Source organism: Anser cygnoides, chromosome 1, assembly GCF_040182565.1.
Source record: "Anser cygnoides isolate HZ-2024a breed goose chromosome 1, Taihu_goose_T2T_genome, whole genome shotgun sequence".
Taxonomy (NCBI): domain Eukaryota; kingdom Metazoa; phylum Chordata; class Aves; order Anseriformes; family Anatidae; genus Anser; species Anser cygnoides.
The window spans coordinates 79,611,962-79,636,079 of NC_089873.1; the positions used below are offsets into that span (position 1 = coordinate 79,611,962).

A 24,118-nucleotide genomic window follows, 5' to 3' on the forward strand; every position below is an offset into this window, starting at 1 on the left:
GCGGCCTGACTGGGTGGCTGTGGCACAGCTCTGGGGGGTGCAGGGCCCTCCATGCCAGCTGCTGGGCCATGGTGGCTTCGAAACATGCACATGAAGAAAGCTGAGGGTGTTTGGAAGGACCTGCTACTAATGTCACCTCACCACCATCTCACACGTCAAACCTCATCTCAGATCACCGGGGGGGGGAGGCCTCACTCGTACAACCTTGTCCTTCCAAAATTCCAATTGCTTGATCTCTTGGTGACTTGGTTCCACCTCCCTATCTTCCTCTTTAAGTGCAGTAAATGACATTTATTGAGTCCAGCAAAGGGCCCCGCAGCCTACAGACCAGAAGCATTTCAGTGCAGGACCTGGGAAGGGGCAGCATGTATAGAGAGCTCTGGAGAAACCTCTTCTCTGCACGCTATCAGCTGGCCACCCCTCATCAGAAGGTATGACCTAAACCCTGCCTTTGAGACTTCCCTGTCCGCTCCTTTGGTCCTCTGGAGGACAACAAGGACATCCCATCCTCAGAGATTAATGCTTCAGGTAACTCAGCTGACTTGGGTCACAACTCTCCCAGGTCTGTGTTGTAATCCTTCAGCTAATGCTACAGCACAATGGCCTTCCCATCCCCAACATAATCCAACTTTCTTCCACGTCAGGAGAAAAAAAAAAAAAAAAGAAAAAAAAGCTACCCCCCCTCTAATATTAGGAAAAAAAAAAAAAGATTGTACAAGAAGGTAATATATTTCTGATGTTTCCTTCAAGGATCACAACCACAGCCGCTCCCTCTCCTTCACATCAAAAGATAATCCTCCCACCTCCTCCTTGTACACATTCAAGTTCTCCAGACTCTTCCTCATTACATAAGGAACATGCATAATCCTTCTCCTCCCACAGAACATCTCAAGGAACACAATCCTCCTCCTCCCCCTCAGTTGCATGAAGTTTAATCCCAACACTGCTAACACTACTGGCTCAATAGCCATCAGCACAGTGAGAAGAAAAGGAACAAAGCACAAACTCTGAACTGGCTTAAACTATATCCTCATATGTATGATGACTTGTTTTCTACTCAGCCTTCATATTCTGCTTCATACCTGCAATTAAAAACAACTTTTGTGTATGAATTCTGTCTTTTTCTTTTTTTCTTTTTGTATTTAGTGAGGGATGAGAGAAAAACTGGGTGTTGTTCTTTTATTAGTGAATACAGGGTTTTGTTTTGTTTTGTCAGTGGCATTTTATGGCCATATTTTACAGACAAGTTCATGGCAAGTTCAGAGGAAAGAAATTTTCAAAGAAAATCTAGCACAAAGCATTGTGGGGAATGATATGGAAAGATGACAAAATGATGATAAACAATGAAAAAAAGAAATAATTAACTGGGTTGAAACACTGCATCAGTATTTATCACATTGTTAACTTTTCTTAGGAAAAATGCTTTATTGTCTGCAGTTTTAGAAAGAGATCTTAACCCAGGCTATGAAGCAGAATGCTGCACATATAATGGCTTTGAAACATAATTTTACATATATATAGAAAAAAAAAAGAAAATGGCAAGTATGTCTCTATGAGATAAGACTTTCAGAACAAAATATAATACATGGAAATCCTTTCTTGAAGTGCTTTGTGGTCTCAAGGAGGTAGGAAACTTGAAACAGTAGAGTTAGAGTAAACACAAGTCTAAACAAGGTGTGAAAAATTGGGGCACAGGCAGAAACAAAAACTGAAGAAAGCAGCTAAGAGAAGTGAGGGAATGGCTCACTTGACAGTGAGAGAGAAGTTACGTGGACATGGCTAATCAATTTCCAGTTACTTTAATAACTCAGTTGCAAATAAATAAAGGTCTATGCCCACCATTTAGAAAGGATAGCAAGAAAATTAAGAGTAAGTGGAGAGCTGGGCACTAAGAACTCCTAGATCTAATTCCAGTCTGTGTATGTCAAACTGGTTAAGACATACCATCTCTTAGACCAATTCCCTTCATGCCTAAATGGGTGATAATATTTTCTTCTTTTGTGCTATCAAGATGAATTAAGTAAATTATACTAATTAAGGCTACCTCACTGTCCTCCTACAAATCTTCTGGCAAGGCTCCTTCCTTGCCTTGATGTCTACAAAGGATATATTGACTGCTGGGCAGCTGGTGCACTAAGATATTTGCCTATGTTAGATATGTCTACATTAGCAAGCAATTTGGTGCAAGAGGTAGAAAAGCAGATCGTAGCAGTTGATGTTAGGGTGTCTATATCTGAATTATCTGTTGCTCATGGATTAGATTCATCCCTTTCACCTGCACTAAATGTCCTCACCATGTCTATAGTTCAAATTAGTTTCAAGGGACCAACTACTGGTTTAGACCCCTATATTTCCATCAGCGCCTAGAGCACCTTGGGTATGTTTCTGGAAAAGAGCCTCCACTTTATTTTCCTCCAGCAGAATCTAGTTCAACACAAACCAAAACCCTTCTTCAAACCATGCTGACAGGATAAGTAAAGACAACGAGGGAGATTTTCTTCAAAACCACACCACTGCTCCAGATTAAAATGCTAATATGTGAGCAACTAATGCTGACTAATAGTATATCTATTTTTTTTTCTCTTGCATTTGCTGTATCTCCTTATCTATATCCTGTTTTTTTGTTGGTGGTGGTTTTTGTTTGTTTTTGGTTGTGTTTTTTTTTTTTCCTAATCTTCAAGATACGTTCAAGTTCCATACCATGTAAGGTTTCATTGGTGAAGTCACTCTATGAAGACTGCTCCTGGCTGCAGTTTACAAGGATTCACAAGCAGCTGTAATGGCACAACTTAAAGTACAAATGATCAGGGTGCAAAAGGCAGAAAGAAATTTCTGGTGCTAGCCATTTTAACCCACTTTTGCCAATTCAGTGTGGACTGGCCTAGGGCAGTATATGTTTTGGACAGTACTTAACGCAATCAGGTCTTACTCCATTATGTGGTTCCTGTCATAATATCTTTACTCAAATGCCAATACCATATTGAAAAATCATTTTGTTCAGAGTCTGCATTGTAAAAATAATTTTCTCAATAATAATGTATTTAAATATTTGTGGTAATGATTTGTCTTATTTATGCCAGTACATTTTATCTCCCAACTTATTATCCACATGAGAGGACGTTTACCTGCCAATATAAACTCTGTTGTAGAGTTTAACCTATCTGTCGAAGGAACTGATAACGTTTAGAATTGTTTCAAGTATACTCAGCTGTGTTCCATTTTGAATGTGAAACAATTACTTGGAAGCGACTGTAGAAGACATTTGTTGAAAGTGTTTAGTAAGTACAGAAAAAGGATAACATCTTGATAGAGGCCAAACAATACCAGAAGTAGGAAGACTTCAACTTTGTTGTTACTGAGGGTTTTTTTACTGCAAGAGGTGGAGACTTCTTTTCTTCATGTAAAAAATCACTCAGAAATCAACAATAATGAGGAGTTTGTTCACGAAAGTAACTTCGAGCACCAGGAAAGTCAGTCTTCTTCGGTTACTTATAACCAGTGAAGAGAAAAAAGCTTATTCAAGAAATAATTCAGAGCACCTAAACTAAAAATTATGTCTGAATCACGCTCTACCCACATCCTTCCCTACTAAGAAAGAAACAGATGAAGACAGCCTTAAACTGGCCTTTCTGAATAACCCCTCATTGTAAAGTGTTCCCCTATACATAAACTCTTTAACCAGAAGATTTAAAATACATTGTTTTATTTTGAACTCTTAGTGCCAGATCTCACTGAAATATTCTCAAATTTTAACATTTCAATTGGACTTGCCATTAAAAAATTTTCAGTAACTCTTCAAAGTAGAAACATTTCAGCTTTGAGAGGTATTGATTTGGATCCAATTGTAGAATAATGTTTTAATTTATCAATATTCTTGTGGACTCCTACTGATGCTCACTTAAGGTCCGCATATAATGAGTCTGCCTTCACACTTATCAGGACAAAAAAGATGAGTGGCTTTGTACAAATAAGGATAAGGTCTTGCTCACTCAGCATGCGTAGTGATAAGCAGGCAGCAATACTATGCCTCTAACTCTTTGAAATATTAGAGGATTTTTTGTTTTGGATTTTGTATGAGGTTGTTGTTGTAAATAACAATAAATAATATGTAAAGTAGATATTAAGTTACCCACTACTAAGCCTCTAAGGATCCAAAAAGTCTTAAAAAGCAGAGAAAATTAAAAAGTAAATAAGTCTTTTACTTTCATGTTTCTTATCATCATTGTCTTTCTGCTTCTAAAATCAACACAACTTTGCTCATCATTTCTTGGGTTCTCAGAATGAAGTATTTGCAGAGACCAAATCCCTGTGTGACCCAGAAACATCACTACTTTCCAAAAATATAATGACATGGTAACCTATTAATGCAAACCTGATGCTTTGCATCCTTTTTCACTAAATCACACCAAAACATTCAATTGTGACAATCTCATTGAACATATTGCCAAACTTCCTTTATTAGAAACATTCACAAGAATAACACTTTCAGGTAATTAAGTACTAAATAATCCTCTCACTATCACCATGTTCCTTTATTATTTTTTTTTTAATCTGCATGTTTACACTGCTTAAAATACTTACTGGTTCTTCAGGGCATGCTTTTCCAACCTTTATTCACCTTAAGGAATACAGGGTCCAGCTGACTTCTAAGTCATCTGTAAGACTCTCAGAACAATACAGTTTTGCTAAATGTGAGTAAGAACTGAAAAATCTTGCCTTAGGTGTCCAGCTTTGTACTTCTCCCACAATGTATAAAACTTTCCCTCCTTTGAATTAATGTCAGAGCTCAGCTTTTAATGCATGGCCTTGGCTTGATTTATGAGTACATTTAAGGAATGTGAGGTCACTCAAGCTAGCAAACCAGCTGGCTTCTATGCAACAGAGCAAAACAAAAACTTTAGACAAAAATACTCACTGTATTTGCTTCACAGAATGTATAAAATAATCTTTTACATTTTATTTTAAAACCCTTAAATAAAGCTATATTGCCATTTTCTAGAATGCAGAAATGCCAACCTATTTTAGAGTAAGTGGCAGCCATTGATGCACCAAAGGAAATGCTTTTTTATTTGTTAGGTTGGTTTTTTACAGTTGTTTCCTCACATAGCAGTACCTATAGTTGTGGTTACCTAATTCTTATCAGTTTGAATTGGACATCTAAGGGAAAGAGACTCCCTTTAAATTAAAACCAAATAAAACTTTCTCAATTATCTGATGTAATCTGCCATTCGGAATGGAGGGCAAAGTCTTCCAAAAACCTAGTATAATATACAAATTATTTAATGCTACTGGCAGCAAGGCTTTAGTTAGGTGAATGTTGCATGGAGACTGAAGAGACATACATGAAGTACACAAACTCCAACACATCATTTTACAGGCAGTTTGGGAAAAATCAGGGTTAATCTAAAAAGACCATGTGGCAGACTACAGGAGGTCAGTATTTATGAGCTCCTTCTGCACTCAGTGAAGAAAAAGAGACATAACATGAAGAGAACATCAGTTTTCCACATTCTTCAATTTACAGATACTTGAAGTATTCCAGTGAAGAGCAGAAACCTTCCAGCAATTTGCCTTAGTTTTTGCAATACCCTCCTAAAACAACGGTCAGAGGCTGCCACTTTCCTGATAAATCAGCCATATTTGGTCAGCCACTCTGGAGCTATATATCGCAATTCAGTGAGACAGTAGGGGAGGTCTAGATAACTGTCTTTCTCCAGGGAAAAAGTACTGAAAAGATATATAAACATTTACACAGGCCTAACGTTGTCAAATATTGTGATTTTATCATGAGATTCATAATTGGCATTTCTCTTAAAGTTCTGCTCTACTTACTGAGGAGGATGAGCTCCAGTTTAACAAAGGAATTGAGCTACTAGCTCTTATGCTTAAAAAAAAAAAACACCCCACCCTTGAAAGTGTGAACCCTGACAACTCAACAGCAAGAAAAATATAGTGTTTTTTTTTTTTTAATCTTAAGATTTATAAATCATTTTGTGGCCTGTTTCAACTGGTAATATTCACACAGATGGGTTAAATGTCATTTTGCACTCTGAATTAACTTCCCTAAAATCTGTTCTTAAAGCCTTGTCACTCACCTGCGTAATCCTACTGGTTTTAAATGGGCCTCCATAAGTGACCAGACTAGTCTACTTCTGCATGCTGCCGAGCATTACGTAGGAGGTGCTGATACTCCCACATCCCTTTAAAAAGAAGATTAGGCACTAAGATAAGTGAAAACTTCTGTTCAAATTGGCTCAAATCCTTCTCCTATTTAAATTGGTGGCAGAACTCCCACTTACTTCAAAGGTCCAGGAGAGACACACTGTATTAATTAGGACAGTACAAAAACTCTCATTACAAAACCGAAGCACGTGATGCTCACCTGATTTAAAACAAAACCAAAAAACACAGTCTTGGATTTGCATCTTTGTGAACACTGGGTGCTACACAGATTGATGTGGAAGCCCCAGGGGAATTTGGAGGTTGACCCAAAAATAGGCAAGAATGAGACACTTCTATTCATTCCTTGTTTGCTGTAAGCTTGAAAACAGGACCCTTTTACAGCATGCCTAAATTTGTTGCAATTCGAGTAAATCAGAATAAAACTTGACCAAACAATAGGTTGTGCTTGCAACAGCTCTACTTCCATTGGAAAGTATGAGGTTTTTTTATTTTAAATCAGCTTTAGCCTTTGCCCCCCTCTCTGTTTTTCAGTGTACTTCAACAGCAGCTTCTCCAGCGCTAAAGGCAAAGTGCCACTTTAGCACTATGCTAGATATATATCAGTGCCACCACATTGTGCTCCTCTCATGCAAAGCCCCAACGTAGGGCACCTACACTCCTTTAAATTTACCCTCCTGGCTCGTCCATGCTCCCTGCTAGAAGATGGTTACAACAGGCTGGCTTGTCTGAAAATACCCTCCCTGCTACATCAATTAAACCTGGAAACTGCACATCGCGTCACGGCAGTAATGCCAGCTCCGTCCTGATGGCACAGGGGGCTGAGCCCCAGCTTCGACTCACCAGACCAGTTGGCAGTACATTTGCTCCAAAGCAAATTCAGCCTTTCTTTTAAAGTGTGTGTGTGTGTGTGTGTGTGTGTTGGGGGGCGGGGGGCAGCATGGAGGCTAATGTCAGACTGAATATTTTTAATATTTATAATGAATAAAATTATATGCTTGGAATGCAACCTTCAGCATAACAGCATTAAAAACTAAATTTCTGTTTGGATTATATTCATGGTAATAACAAGTAATGTAGGGTGTTTTTTTTTGTGACATAGGTTAAAAAGTCTGTAACCTCTAATTTGACAGGAACTCTATTATCACTCTCCGGAAAATTAGACAAGATAGAATATTAAGACATCCAAAAACTGACACAAACAGAAAACTAGGTCTCTCACTTGCTCTTCTTTCTTTAAACAAGGAAGATGATTATATGCTGTTTGACATTCCATTTTCAGGGCAACTAAAGAGATGCTGGGAGTCACACTTCATTTATTCTTCCAAATGCCACCACTGAAAAAAAATGTGTTGGTATTTCAAGGCACCATACTCCCACAAACAGCGGCCAGAATTAACCTTGTCTTCCTGATGGTTTCATTTGTGAAGTCCCTCAGTTTAGTTTCTCAAGACAAAATTAAAAATACCCTCGTGGCTGAGTGTAAGCACTTAAAGCACACACACTACATGGTGGGCCGAAACTCCCCAGGGTGTAGCCTTACTGAACTCATTGTATTAGCCAAGTCAAGGGGAAATATGTTCTTGTAGAGATTTCCAGCCTAAAGATATTTGGATGTGCTTAAGGTTAGCATCTGAACTTTTATGTAACTATCCAGACTGAACCTCAAGAATTTCTGAGGTTCATGACCAACTCTGGAACTAAGAGCCAAAGAAATCACTTTAATATCTCTTTTGTGATTCCCAGGAAGATATTTTGTCTTTCAGTGTGAATAAAACAATGTTGTTTTATATCCTGTCATACAAGGGAACAAAGGCATAATGTTGCACACATTTCCCTAAATAAACAAACAACCCCTACATGGTTTATGTTGGAATTGCATCAATCCAAATTTTTTTTTATAAAAAAAAAAAAAGGATTTTTCCATTTTTTAAATCTACTCAAAACTGATACGAAAAATTGGAGTCATTAGTGAGTTTTTAGTCTGTTCTTACTCAGGCAAAAGTCCCATTGAAATGAAGCCAACATTACTTCAAAATCTGAATACTGTTTCATTCAGCTTTTCAGCACAAAGATGAAGCTTTAGTTACAACCATCTGTCATGGGTATAATCTCATAGCACCGATACCCATTTCTCTTAAATATAACCTTCCTTCATAAACTCTTTATCTACCTCTGGGGTATATACAAAGTTCTAAGAATACAAATGAAAAATCAGTATTTTCACTATTATGGTACATGAACAATAATAGTACCTTGCACTGTAATGAAAATTCATCCCAGATAGCTTAGCTAGGCTAAAACATACCCTACAATACAGTATCTTGAAGACAGAGATTAAGACTTGTTTTGGTATATCTTGAAAGAATGCATGAACCAAAAGGATGGCAAAGAAGGAGACTGTTATATTTTAGGATCGCAGTACATTGTAACATTTCTCAAATGGTGTTTCTCTCCACTACCATTACAAATCCACTATAGATGCATTATTGACTATTAATAAGATGAAGTTTACAATGCACTTTCAGCAGGAAAATTACAGAGCACGTGAACAAATATTATTATTATTCTGACCAATAACAAAACATAATCATCCCTGAGAACTTGAATTCCTCAATATCCAAATGTTTCTCACTGGCCTTGCTAATGTGACCAAAGGCTCAAAAGTATGGACAAAATTGAGAAACAGGAGTTGATGATGACTGAAATGAGGAAACAGCACAGTCTACTGGTTAAGACATTGAAATGGGTATCAAACCACATGGGGCTGCATTTCTAACTTGGCTACTGAGACACTTCTTTTCTTGGGCCAAGCATGAAGATGGTCAGGCCAAGCTGAAGACCATACAAATGCCTGTTCAAGGTATGGACGGCATCATTTCCCTGCACTCTAACCTGTCCGACTGAAGTCCATGCTGGTCCGTACAGCCACCTTAGCATGATGCTCTCTCTACCGGCAATGCAGGATGCAATAACTCAGGCTCAGGGACACACTGACGTAAGTTTCTTGACTTCCAAACTGCTCTGACCTTTCCCTTCCCTGCAGCCATGCCCCTTACAAAAAATTAAGAGGTCAAGGTCACACCAGAAATTCCAAATTGCATAATACTAAGTACAATATTAACTGATGCCTTTTATTTTCACACCTCAAACCTTAAGCAATGTATACCTCTTTCAATGTGCCAAACCCAGAAAGTCATCACCAATTGCACAAAATAAAAAAAGCAGGAAAGATACTTGCTCAGAGGAAAAGAATCATAGAATCATAGAATCATAGAATATCCCGAGTTGGAAGGGACCCATAAGGATCATCAAGTCCAACTCCTGGCACCGCACAGGTCTGCCCAAAAGTTTAGACCGTGTGACTAAGTGCACAGTCCAATCGCTTCTTAAATTCAGGCAGGCTTGGTGCAGTGACCGCGATGAGGTCTCTCCTCAGCCTCCTCTTCTCCAGGCTGAACAGGCCCAGTGACCTCAGCCGCTCCTCATATGTCTTCCCCTCTAACCCCTTCACCATCTTCGTCGCCCTCCTCTGGACACTCTCCAACAGTTTAATGTCCTTTTTGTACTGTGGTGCCCAGAACTGCACACAGTACTCAAGGTGAGGCCGCACCAGCGCAGAGTAGAGCGGGACAATCACTTCCCTTGACTGACTAGCGATGCCGTGCTTGATGTATCCCAGGGTACGGCTGGCCCTCCTGGCTGCCAGGGCACACTGCTGGCTCATATTCAACTTGCTGTCAACCACAGCCCCCAGATCCCTCTCTGTGGGGCTGCTCCCCAGCATCTCATCGCCCAGTCTGTACGTATAGCCAGGGTTGCCCCTTCCCAGGTGCAGGACCTGACACTTGCTTTTGTTAAACTTCATGTGGTTGGTGATCGCCCAGCTCTCCAATCTGTCCAGATCTCTCTGCAAGGCCTTTCCACCCTCATCCGAGTCCACAACTCCTCCAAGTTTGGTGTCGTCGGCAAATTTGCTCAAAACACCTTCTAGTCCTACATCCAAATCACTTATAAAGAAAAGAAGAAAGACTCATGGCTTTTGACATCTGTCTAAAATGTTTGATTTGAGACAGATTTTTTTGACATACTCATAATCTCTGAAGACCTGGAATGTCTATAGTATTAATGAAACACTCCTTCAATCTTAAAGTCTTGCTTTTCATTTTCAGTGACAACACAATACTAAGTGTGTTTTCTTTTTGCAAGGAATGTCATTTAAAAACAGTCTAGATACTTCCAACTCCTGAATACCAACAGTAGCAAAAAACTAACCACACAGACTGTGTTTTAATTTTAAAAGTCCATATTAGGCATTATATACCTCTTGAGGATTCTGGGAACCGTAGTTTCCCATCTTATTCTTCTCTTGAAATATAATAGATTTAAGACAAGCAATCCAGCTATTTCTATTGGTAAAAATGAGGTAGAAATGAGGTAGATATTGCCCCCTGCAAATATCTCCACAACTGAAGGCAAGAATAACAAGTGAGCCTATTCCTCTAGTGTAAACAGATTATTCCCTTGCTTAAAGTGATGAAGCTGTCTCTGCCTGTTGCACAAATATATAAAACAATATATCTTATCTATTTGCCAGGATACTGGGTAATGTCTCCAGGGCTGACTATCAGCTGGTTTAGTTGTAAGTTTTATGTTAGGCATAGGAAAGGGGAATTTGGTAAGCATCATGAAAGGGGCGGGAGAAGAAAATAGGTCAGATAGCTTACAAACATGCCAGAAACAGAGACTAATAGTTCTACTTTTTATTCTATAATAAAATTAATGTTGCCCCAGCAGCATGCTATTTGGTACATCCATCTAATTTATTAAACAAACAAGACAAAGGATTTGCTGAAGATAGTACTCTCGTGTATTTGTGAACTAGTTTCTCATAATGAATAAAATTGATGATAAATATAATTTTATTCTTACTTTCTCTTCATTTTCACATACAAACATAATATTATATATCAACTAGAATAAAATCTGCTAAACTAATTATGAAACTACCACTCCACGATTTATTTATATATTTAGTAACAGCATTTCCATTTGCTGGTTCCTTCACACAGCAAAAAGTAAGGCCAAAACAGGAGGATATGCACAATTTCACCCACCCGAATTTAACATTAAAACTCACAATGTGCTCACACAGCCCAGGCTGTGTGTTCACATACAGCAAAGCAAACAGTGCAAAAACATAAAAGGGGAGAAAGCACTGGACAACTCTGAACAAAAGCAATCTCAAGTACAAAGACTTGAGATCTTTTTAAGATCTTTGCAAGCAGAAAGGAAAATAAGTGCTTCGAAATGGGGGCAAAGCGAAAAGGGTTCTTTATAAACACACACTTGAATCCTTCAGACATTAAAGACTAATAAACTAACATTATAAACTCCCCCAAATCACATTTCTCTAAACGCTGGACTTAATTTTTCTGTTGTCACTGGGAACTGAGTTTACTTGGTCACTCAGACCTGTCCAATTCTGTGCAAGGTTTTGCAGGCTATTGTTCAGCTTGTGGAAGCAGCTCTGCAGAATTGTATTTATAACAGGAGACAGTTAAACAGACCTACTGCAGCAGGGAGAGTCCTGCAGAGAGGAAACCCCACAAAAGATGTGTTATGATATTAACAATAAGAAAACATCTCTATAATTTCCTCTTATTTTTATATTTATATTGGCTTGGTGCCCAAAAACCCCAGTAGTCCTCCTGCATCTCAAAATCTGAATGGTGCTTACAGTCAGAATCAAGAGACTACAGGTAAGATATTTTTCTCTGAAAACACTACTTCTGACATTTTTAAAAAATCTGGTTTTCCTGCTTTGTGTCACAGGCACAGTGGACAAGCAGGTTCAGTTTAAGATTCCCAAATTTATCATATATGCTGCAATGACAGCATACTCACATGATGACCGTAGCCAAGATATCAGGGCTGATTCATATCTGCATGAAACTCACTCTTCAGTTCATCAAATTCTTCTTATCTTATTGCTAAGTCTGAGGTCTGATGGAATCTAAAAGCTCAAAGTGAAAAACTAACAGCATGCATCTATTCTGGGGCTGAGCTGGAGGAAAAAAAAAAAAAGAGAGTTCCACAGCTTTCCCCCCAAACAGTAACACATTCAGTTTTATTTATAACTCTCACCTATTTTGGAAAATTTTGTGAACCTGGCCTGACACTGAAATTGGTAATTTTATTTAAAACTAAGGGAGACTCCTCTCTTTTTATGCCTTCGTACAAGTGTTTTGAGAAGCAGTAAAAGCCAATACAAAGCAAATATATTAATAGCATACTGTGACATGAAAAAAAAAAGAATCTCACAAAGTAATTATTAAATTCTAATAGGAGAGGGAAACAGACAAAATTTACTATGAACTGTTTCTGTTAAACAGCAAGCACAAGATGAGAAAGATGAAGAATTTTTATATACTAGGGTTTATAAAAGGTTCTGAAAACTGCAGTATGACTTTGGCACGGGTGACACAGGGTTGTGAATACTTTCAAGGCAGTCCCATCAGACCTCAGAGCTAACGATCCTCTTTCAAATCTGTCTCCTTCTTCCTTTTAATCTTTTTGTTGTTTTTACTTGAGAGAAAACAACAAGGAGCGATGCTATGGGAGAAATGCCAATACTTGGCTCCTGCTGAGAAGAGAAAAAAAAAATGCGTTGGAGCTGGAGCTGCTGAATCCTGCTCATTTCGAGCAATGAAATTAAACAGCATCTCCTTCAGTGACTGAATCCAACAAATTCAGTTTACCTGGGTGAGATAGCATCTTTCACTGATGGAGTAATGTAAATACTCAAAACAAAAGTAAGTGTTTTTGAGGTAGAAAAGGATGTGTTGCTTCAATTCCACTGCTGCGATGGGCATCCCAAGGGAGATGTCAACTGCTCTGTGCCAGGTGGTGAGCCCCTCCACACCTTGCCTCAGGGTGGCAAGGAGGTGCAGCAGCTCCTCTGTGGAGCAGCACCTTGATTGCTCAGCCCCTGACTTACAGACAAGCTTTTGGTGACAAAAGGAGCATTGTGGTTTTGCACCCTTAAAATAAAAAAAAAAAATGGAAAAAAGGAAGAGCTAAGTAATAAATCCCTCTCGTCTCCTTTTTGAGCAAAGATTTGAGATACAGAATAAAAAGGGATTTTCAGAATTTAGCTTTTATCTGTCTGCACCTGATTCATTTTTTTTTACGCTGTTTATAACTGAGAGGATGACACAAGAGGTATCTGAATGAAGCTATGTCTTTCTTCTCCCATCTCTGTCACGGAGTATGGCTGAGAGTTTAGAAAGATAATATTCCTACCACATGTCCAAAGTGCTAAGAAGAGCAAGCACCACGTTCTGTATTTAATCTTAAACCTGTTTTCCTCAGAACAGACTTCATAAATAACAGCAAAGATTAACAATACCGACACTGATAATTTACTAAGTATTTTTGCACAGGAAACCAAATGCCATGATACATTAAAAAAAATAAAACCTACAATGCACAAAGGAGGAAGTCTTTTCTCATCTGATATTTCACACTTTATTTAAGTAATTTTGAGTTTTGGAGCTTTTGAAACATTACTGCAGAAGAACTCACTTTCTGTGGAAGTCCACAGTGTCTGCATTTATACTCTGTGAATATTAACACTATTCTCTTCAAAAGGAAAGCTGATCAACCTCCTCTGAAATTCATGTCCTTTCAAAGGATGGAAAGCAGAAAAAGTGGCAGTAACGTCTTGTCAGAAACACACACACACAGAAGTGAGAGCTAACGTGCTCTCTTACGAACCAAGGCCAAGACAGTGCAGTGCTACCAAAGCTGTGAGCTGGATCCTGATTTCTGGGGCACCTCCACGGGCTGGTGTCCAGGCTCAAGCAATGCCAAACTCTTCCTCCCTCCGTGGGCATGGTGGATTTGCATGGCTAAGCAGAAGTATTCAACAGCTGCTGGATTTCACATCTGGCTTCTCCCCTTCACCCTCAGCCCCAAGGCAAGGCCGCAGCAGAAAAGCGAATGGGCCAAACAGCATCATCCCGCAGGCCACCAGCTGGACTGCTACGAGTTATTGCAGATTTATGTTAGTTTTTTCACCTCGTTGTTTGCTACGGGGAGCGGCTTCCTTCTCTCTCCCTCTTCCCTCTTTCCCCCAGCCTCTGCTTATTCATTCAGCTTTTTGGAAGCAAATGGAAAAGGGAGTAAAAATGACAGGCGTTTGCCCCCCATGAGCAGGCTGTGTCCCCCCTCTGGCGGTCAGTCCTACACCTCGGGTAGCTCACAGCCGGGTTGCTTGCACCTTCCTCTTTACTGCCAATGAAGCTCTGAGCTTCAAGGCTGCCAGGTGAAGTCCTTCTCCTCCTCCATGATCCACAAGGAGGCATGAGGAAGTATTTTCACTCTGAAGCCTTTCATCCAGATCTGTCCCCCTCCACCTGTGAATTGCACTGCCGGAGTAAGGATGAAGGGGTGCAGGCATTTGCACCCTTCCACACCTGGCTCTGGTCACCACTGATGGGGACACAACTCCCTGAGAGGGTGGCCCTGATACCAGGTGCTGCATGTCATAAAGAGAGCAAAAATAAGAAAAATAAATTAAGTACGAGCCTCTCCCCCCTACAACCCTGAAGTATGTGTGAGTTACACATGGGGTATTTCTCCACACCAGCCAATACAGGACTCCAGAACTGGAGCTGTCTTCACACTAGCTCAGTCCTCCTTTCCAGAAATGGAGGGATTTAACTTGAAGCTCAGTTCAGTCAGTAAAGAAAAACAGTCCTTTAACTACAAATATTTTAAGCTGTGTGCAGTACTTCAGGTTTTTTTTGTTGTTGGTTTTTTTTTTTTTTTTCTTTGTATCATTTACCCTGTGGCTGGACAAACATTTTCTCTCCCTTGGCCTTTCAGGCCTCTGCCTCACCAGCCTACTTGCTGATAACTCACAAACCTGCTTTAGTGAGCCTTCATTACATCCTTCCCTTCCTACCCAGCTGTTTCAAAATTTCTGATTCGTTTTTTAATTTCCATCCAACTAAACAAACTTGGAAATCCAATGACAGAACTGTTTTTAAGATCGAAACAAAGTTTCTCAAAGTTTTCAAAATGAACATCTGATATTTTATTAAAATATATACAGAACTGTAAGTCTCTTACCTCGAGTTTTGACCAAACTATGCCGGAGAATTCTTAACTTCAGATATTGTGCAATATACAAATTTCAAGATGATATTCTAGCTGATAAAGCATGTGGCAGAAAACCTGACTTACAGCAGAAGGCCAGCCTGTTGGTATATTTTGTGTCCCTGGTGTTACAGGGGTGTACATGAAAGAGGTATGGTAGGTTCTGCAATACTAATTTATCTAAGTCCTTGACAGCCCACACAGTACAAAGCAGAGGTCTTAAGGCACCAAGAGCGGGAAGTCTTTATAAATATAGCACAATTTTTGTACCTTTGTATTCCACAGATGGGCAGTATCACTTTCAAAGTTAAAATGCTTTTGACAGTCACTGAAGAATACCACAATCGTGCTTTTATTTTGTTTGCCATTAATAAAATTGCTTGTTTAAGCAATCCTCACTTTGGTTGAGGTCTTCTTTTGAGCCTCCCATCCCAATGCTTGCTATTATCTATTTTACGCTTGTTGCATAATCAGCAAATACCAAACAGACTCAAAAAAGCCTGTCCAAAGGGGAATCCTCTGCACCCAGCTCGCGCTAATTACCAGCCTCAAAGAAGTCGGCAGGCAGCTATTACACACCCCGTGGATAACAGAGATTTTGAAAAAGAGACGGCTGTCCTCCTTCAGCAGTGGCTAGAGTTGGAAGGGACGTTCGTTGTTATTTATTCAGGGGAAGCTTATGTCAGTAAGAAAATGAGGAACAAATCCATGGCTTTTTAAGTGCTACACAACCGTATGAAGAAGCTGCAGGTTAGCACAGCTTCAAACTGTTGCTGCATTAGTTTTGCTTTTACTGAGGAGCACCATGGGGTAAAACCTTATTCTTCCTCTGAAAAAAGCCCATCTGTATTGATATCAGAGAAGGGCGGGGGAAGAAAAATGACAGCCACTGGCCTGCCCTTTAACCTTTCTAACAGAGCTGGTGGCCGCAATGAAGCTTAATCAATGCAATGGAAGTGACATTTCGCAGTCAAATCAAATTAAATGGAAATGAAAGGAAAATCTGAGGTCCAACCTAAAGGCTGTTCCCTCTTGCACCGAGGTCATTGCTATGGCAACTAAATGCTACAAATGTGTAGAGTAAATCCTTAACAAATCTGTAGAAAGCATGTCCAATTGAATATGATAGTTCCTGTCACTGTACTTTGTACCTCCCAAAAGAAAGAGAGAAAATAAAACAAAACGCATCTTACAGTCTGCGCAGCAGAAAAGAAGTTCTGCCAGAAACTATGCAGCACGATAGCGCACTTAATCTTTCTGTTCTGCTTGGACATGGAGAAACCTAACAGCTTTACTGTAAGACAGCAAGTGGGTAGCTATGGACAGAGACCATATTAAGCGGATTAGGGCACGGTGTGTTACATTTTTCAGTATTGCTTCAACTGGCAGGCTGGTGGCTGCAAAAACTTCCTTGTATCACTGCAAATGCATTTAACCATGGCTGAGAGCAATTCCTATTGCAGATTGCCCACAGCTCCGATCACCCCACCCAGCTTCAGCACGTACCTCTCTTACCCCCCTGCCTGTCCCTAGGGCAAGAAGGCCACTTTCTTAGAGGGCTTGGGATGGCGAAGGGCTGATCAGCCGTGCTAAAAATATGTGGGATGATCCTACCTGTGTGTGTGCAGCCCTTCATCCGCCCCTTGCCATGGGGCTGAACTGGGGTGGGAGCCCCGGCCTGCCCAAGGGGAAAGGAGATGACACCAACCCATTTTGCCTGCTATGCACCCCGGCATTACAGACAGCCCTTGTCCCTATTCCCTTTCCGCCAGCTCCGACCAAGGCATGGGCAAGCACTCCTCCTCCGCATGCTCCTGTAGAGAATTAAAGATAATTACCGATCCCTACCACCACTCATGGATCGTACTTCTCTCCTCAGCCTAACAGCTTCTGACAACGAAGGGCAATTTAAGAACCACATCAAAATATAACAGCCGCACGCTCACACTCCCTCTGCCGAGTTCCCATTTCATCTTAACGTTTCCACCTGCGTAAGCAACGGGAGCAGGGGGAGGTGCCGAACAGAAAGTGGGATTTTTCTTTTTCTTGCGAGACGTGGAAGACTTTACACAGTGAGTGGTGACCTTCCCCAAACTTGTCATTTATCTGAGCTGCTTAAGGTGGCAACCATTATCCTCTCCTTGAACGCAGTGAAGTTTTGATTCAGCTGTAGCGATGCAGTCATTGTGCATTACAGAGATTACATGCCCTGGGCCAGTATGGGCTGGGAGTATTATGAATCTGATATGAGGTGACATTTTCTACTCAAATACATAGAGCCGCAGGACATCACACACCTTCCTGCATGAATAGCAATATACACTAATGAACTAATTTCTGGGGGGAAATTGTTACTTCCCAAGTGGGTGGGGGAGGAGACTACTCTGCTACTTCAGGCAGAAGGAATTCAGTTTTTCTTGCACGCTTTTGCTGTGTTTTCACCTTTTCCAAACAGTGCTACTTCACAGGGCTACGTGCAGCATCTCCAGACGAGGCCTGTGAGTGGGTAGCTGCGTGACATTTCCCTCAACACATCCATGCAGCCACCAAATAGCGGACAGGGCTGGAGACCTGTCCCTCTCCACAGGAACAGCTCCAAGGATGCACATGCCCAAGGATATACACAGCACCACCCTGATCATAGCTAAAGAAATACATTTACTTTGGGTTTACTCGGAGGAGCATTGCACTCACTTGGTATTGCTGGATATTCTAACTTTGGAGAGCCATGCCCTCCTTTTTATCACACACAACTGTGGTATTTACAGATCATTTCACATTTTCTTTACCCTTTAAACACCACTGTATGCTGGTGCTCACTCACTCACGCTACCATTACTGCAAAATGCACTCAAAAAATTTGGCTGGCAGTTCAGACAAGATGCTTGTGCACTTGTGTGATGCTCAGGGGACAAATCACTGTAAAATATACCCAAGCTCTGACACTGAAACACAGAAGGCCAAGCAAAATTCCCTTTAAATGGGAAACTTTTGTGGTGTCTCTTGGGCTTCAGTAATAAAATAAACAGAACACATATTTCAGAGGATCAGGTTGATAAAGAAAGCAGTAAATTAACTTACACCAGCACAAGCATTGACAGGTAAGACTGGTTTCCTAAACTTAACAGTGGAAACCTCATGTATCTCTGTTACCCTAAACTTCAGACAATTTCTAATGTAGAAACAGAAGGTCTCTCACAGCAAGTACCTGTGAAATTCAGCTGGGGTGGCCATTAGGGAACAAGGTCACTTACATCCCATCAGAATATTTTATCAGAGAAGTAATACTGTATTTAACTCTATCTTTAATGTTTGCTGCGGGTTAAAGGACACAACACAGGCTGGACATAGCATGGAACATTACAGAACAGATCTAGGAACAAAAAGAGAGGGGAAATGTGAAAAGCACAAACTACATAAAGAGATGAAACACAGAAAATAGAAGCCAGTATGTCTAACATATGAACATTACTTTTTCTCAGTTGTTCTTATTAAAAAGAGAACCAAGCTCCTGTAGTAAACAGCAACCAATGATTGTCTTTCTAAGTTGTTTAGAATGACATATAACACAAACATGTAATAGAACTGCACCCTTGTTATAGAATTCAGAATTAATAATAAACAAAACTTTCTAAGAATTGCCTGAATTGTTACATAAATGTGCAATCTTATTTATTACGCTTGTTATTTTAAGCTGATAAATTAATGGAGCATTTCAAAAAGCAGACTCTACAATGTGATGGGCAGTGACAAGCAAGTAAGGATTCTGAAACTATTTTTATGTATTTTTGCAATACTGTTTGATACATATTTTTCATGTTATTTCTTTTATATTATTTTTGAGATCTAACAACTGCTTTTAATAAGCAACTGTTATTGCGAACATATAATTATACTAGGCCACAATCCAACAAAGCACTTAGGGGCACAGATTAAAGACACTGAAAACAATGGGATTATTTAAGTGCTTAAGGTTAAGCATCTGCTGAAGGACTCAGATGGATCAAAGCCCCATTTCTATCACATCTACAGAAAAAAATATATTATATATGTTAATTAAACGTAAAATATATGTAAATTAAGTACCACAGGAAAAATACCACTTGCATAATTTTTTATACCCCTATACAATTTGTAGTAATAGAATATTCCAGTCAGCCAATATGAAGAACAACTACTAATATCAGCCATTTCATCAAAAGGTGAAAAATTCCTGGAACTGACCAATTATGAAATAACTTGTCATAAGAGACTTCAGTTCATAAACCATCTCCTGACTAGGTAGTTCATGTTCTGAGGCATAAAGGAAAAAATAGACAGAAAACACATCTCATCTATCTTCAGACTTTGAATATTCACACAGAAGCTTAATTTGTAAGCTTGCATTTTTATGAAAATAAATGTTACTAATAAGATCCACAAATTATTTGCATTTAGTGTCTAATACACTTATTTTATCAAAATTTCTTCCTTTTTATTTTCATTGACCAATCCCTTGCTCTTGAATTAAGGTTAATATGGACATCAGTGATTGACTTCGATTCTCTCCAGAATTATTTATTTTGTTTAACTGTATAATGTTTCATATTCTTCTGTTCTCTATTTAAAAAAAAAAAACTGCTCAAAAAAAAAATTTTCCAAATAATATTTCCATTGTAAATTGCTGTTTCATCAATACCGATCATTTTCAATGAATTTTCACCAGGTTTAATGATAATTTATTAAAAAAAAAAAAAAACAGAGAAAAGAATTCCTGATAAAGTTGAAAAAATTCCATAATTCCATTTATATCTTTAGCCCTAAAAAGCTCTATTTAATACGTAAAGACAAATTATCATCTTGAAATTTCTTTTACCTGATGCTCCCTTTTCTTTTACAATCCAGGAAAGGAACCATTTATTTCAATACAATGTTGTGACAGATCAAAACAAAAAAACTTTATGAAAATGCTTCTCCACTGGAAATTTCAAATTTCTCTCATTTCTCTTTAATTTGGAAATTACAAGTGCAACAATTACAAAAAAGAAAACAAACAAACAAAAATTTTTAGTACTATCAACTTGTTTTCGTATCAACCTTCTTAGGCCTTTTATTTTTTTTTCCTTTTCTATGAGTCTTTACAGACCATATACTCCATGAAACAAATAGAACACTCCTACCTTAGTTTTCTATAATAGCAATTAAATTTTCTTCAGTATTGCTATATGAAATTGTGTATGGTTTAATACTCAAATATAACCATGTGAAAAAGTACTAATTGTCCTACGTATTTAAATTAAATATGTACTTTATGAGAATTATAACCCAGAACTACACTCAATACAAAGTTTTAGATGAAAGCAAAACCCATAAAATGATCTGATTACACCTTCTTTTAAACAAATTTATGCAGGCTCACTGACTTTGCTTATGACTTGACTTCAATTTTGATTTTCCCTATGCAAATAAGGATTTCACTTGAATCCTTCAATAATGGCCAACAGATAAAAAGGCAGGGAAATAATGACATACCTGAATAATCAGCTACTTTTAGAAATACTGGGTCAATTAGGCCTTCTATCAGCATACAGAAAAAGTTAACATCAAAATGGCTAGCTAAGGAAGCAGTGGAAACTTCAGTGATGGGGATATGTGCAGTCAAATGAAATTAAGTTCTGGAAACCATACTGCAGTTCCCAGTCCTTCAGTGGTGAAAAAAGCAGATGATCTTCTGAGCAAAGTCTGACTCTACATTTTGCCAGTTCTAGTCACTATTTCAATGGTAATTAGACATTACCACACCAGACTCAAAACCAGGTACTCTAAAATGTCTGAAACGAGCACCTTCCACCCAAAAATAATAATCACAGCAGTAAAAAAGAAGGCACTCAAAATTCTCACTTATTAGTTAAATGTCATTTATTCTTTAAAATATTTTTTCCATTTACAAGGGCAAGCTGTCATTCATACCAAGATGGCAGGTCTACATATGTGACTTGAGATGGATGGAAGGCAAGGTATCCCAGCTTACCACCCATCTTTCTGGGCATTTCCTTTCCAAAGCAAAGCAAGAATGCACTGGTGGATTGTTGTGGGGATCGTTCTTCCAAACATTACAAAGGAATATCAGGCAGTAACAGAGGTAGTGAGAAAGATACGGAAATGCCCTTATTCTCATTTTAAGGGATGACAACATCCAGTCTCCTCACAAGAAAAAGAACATTACAAAGTTGGCGATGAAACATCTGAATAAAACCAAAGAAGTACATCTCAACTGTTTTGTGTACCACAGACGCACTGTTTAATTAAGCCATCAAAAAAATGAAGGAAAATGGAAAAAAAAGGGGATACAAAAGAGAGGAAACTTCTTCAGCAAGTTAAAGCACTCTTAATAAGTAACAACATGACATTAGCCATTAAGAAACAAGAACTCTAAATAATGCATTCAGAACCTATAGATCTAAACCAGAAGATAACAAAGCCTCATAAATCTGTTTGTTCATTAAGTTAAAAAAAGCCAGACTTTGTGTTGCTATCATGTCAGCTGGCACCAAACTGTACGCAATTTAGTGCAACTACAAAGTGAAACCCATAGTCTACAATGGCAGGGTTTTTGATCACGCTAATTAACAGCCATTTTGTTTAAAATAAACAGATACGACTCTAATTGCCTTTTTTACATAAGAAAGGGAAGATCTTAAAAGTGAAAGCATGCAAAAGGAAAGATCAGACAGTCGCCTTTCAGACTGATAAGCAAACTCTGTGTGAAATGAGCGCAAATGAAGTTTGAGACACTCTCTGGATTGACAGCAGGGAGACAGCAAAGCAGGGGAACGAGTGTTTTCTGGAGGTGAGCAGGCATGGCCACAGTCCCTTCCAGTGGGAAAATGCTGTACTTCATACCCCTCTTTTTTCAAGTCTTCCCATCCTCTGAGCATCTGCCCACGAGGAGCTTAATTTTCTGCAGGGCCCAGCATGCACTGGTGGCATCCCATTTTGTGAAATCTTCAGATCACACAATGAGCCTAGTTAGCATCTGTACACAGAATTTGCAAAGAAAATCAAATGCCATAGGAAAGGAAGTAAATAAACACAAAAAGGGGAAAAGGGGTTCTGATCTCTGTGCCTACACTTAACCCTGGCACCAGGAGAGGGGCTCGACCCAACTGCTCAGCGCCAGCTGCTAGGATGCACAGAAAGACCACTCGGGTCCCTAAAAATCCCTGTAAGTAATATGCATGGCAAAAGCAGGGATGCTATCCAGTTCTCTGGCTAACTTCAGTGGGTCTGAAATGCAACCCGGAGTTGCAGTGAAGATGATGTTTTTTCACTTTTGTGGACCAACATTGTGGGACGTACTCCTGCCCACACCACAGCTACCACTGTACTTGAGTAAGGTTAAAGTCTGTCTTCATCTAGCTATGAACTCTGTAAAAATGGATCCTCGCAGCATTATGGAGAACATACAGAGCAGTTTACTTTTTTTAGACAAATTCCATTTATCCCTTTTCAAACAAAGCTTAAACATTGCTTTTCAACTGCATGAAAACACGTCATTGCAGAGTAAGGCAGCAAAGCAAAAACATTTTTGTATGAAAAAGCTCCCGCACCTTCCCCCCCACCCCAATGAAATTCATAACCCACCTCTCTGGAAAAAAAAAAAAAAAGAAAAAAAGAAAAAAAAAAGAAAAAAACCACCACCTAGATGTTTTAAGCTGCAAACAAGGAAATGACAATTCAGAAATGCTTCTCTGCATTTCAGGTGTGCACTCCTCTCAATCAGAAGCCCTCCATCACAACAAGTTGCAGCATACTTCCTCAGCATTGCAGATTCATATGCATAACCGCACATTCTGACCCATCTGCTGTGGCTTCCATAGCAGTTCAGATATAAGAACAAGGTCCTTACTTTCAGGATGCTGCTTGGACTGTATGTTTTCATCATATTCAAAATGCCATTTAAAGTTCTGAAATTGCAGACGATTGCTCCACTTAACACTGCAGGCTTTTATACCAACATGGTAATGCTACAGCAGGAGGCAGGCTTTTTGAAGGAGCTGGTCCATAATGTGGCATCAGCTCTCAATGAAATAAGGGTCTGTGGAAAAACTTGCAATTTCCCATTCCATCTGATGGATGAACTCTTCCAGCTTTCTCTCCCCAATGCAGCACGCTTCAGTTTGTATATTTAAAACAACAAAGGAGGACCTGAAGACTTGCATTGGACATACAATTTTCTTTTGCATGCTACAGAGGGAATACTGTAAAAGGTGCTGGCCACATTGATGAATGTGCTGCTGTAAGAAATTTAGATACTATGCTAGGAAATATGGTACAGAGATGACAGAACAGTTTACATCTTCCCCCATGTTCGTAGCTCCACTTAGTGCTGGGACTACAGAATTAAGTGTTTATGGACACTCATGGATGCACAGCAAAGCTTAGGCACTGAGCACACAGATCTGCAGGGTGCAGTTGGCCTAAAATTCCCATGAGGCACCACAGCAGCATTCGCATACAAAGATTTTTCTGTTTGCAGCTGAAACTGCAAAGTAAAAATTATCCTACAAAAATTTCTCAGAACTGAGCTTTCCAAAACCAGTTTAAATGGAACATTTTCAGTCAGCTTTAATGATAACAACATCAGAGAAGAACTTCATCATAAGAGCAATCTCCCTGGCCTTCAAATATTTTGTTAATATAACTCTGAACATCAGACATATTCTCCATCAAAAACAAGCATCAGTATATACTGTAGGGGAATTTCATTACTACAGAAACAGTGCAATGTATT

At 39.2% G+C, this 24,118-nt stretch overlaps 1 protein-coding gene across 9 annotated transcripts in view; it reads right to left on the minus strand.

The window, feature by feature from the left end:
• The window catches only part of SOX5 (SRY-box transcription factor 5), a 643,266-nt gene that overhangs the window by 565,900 nt on the left and 53,248 nt on the right, over positions 1-24,118 (minus strand). The window contains exon 1 of one of the 9 annotated variants that reach the window (XM_048046779.2): positions 205-22,931. The exons of the other annotated variants lie outside the window; for them this stretch is intronic. The gene's annotated coding sequence lies outside the window, so the exon portion shown is untranslated. Of the gene's footprint in view, positions 1-204; positions 22,932-24,118 lie in introns of those variants that run through there. 9 annotated transcript variants of the gene reach the window in all.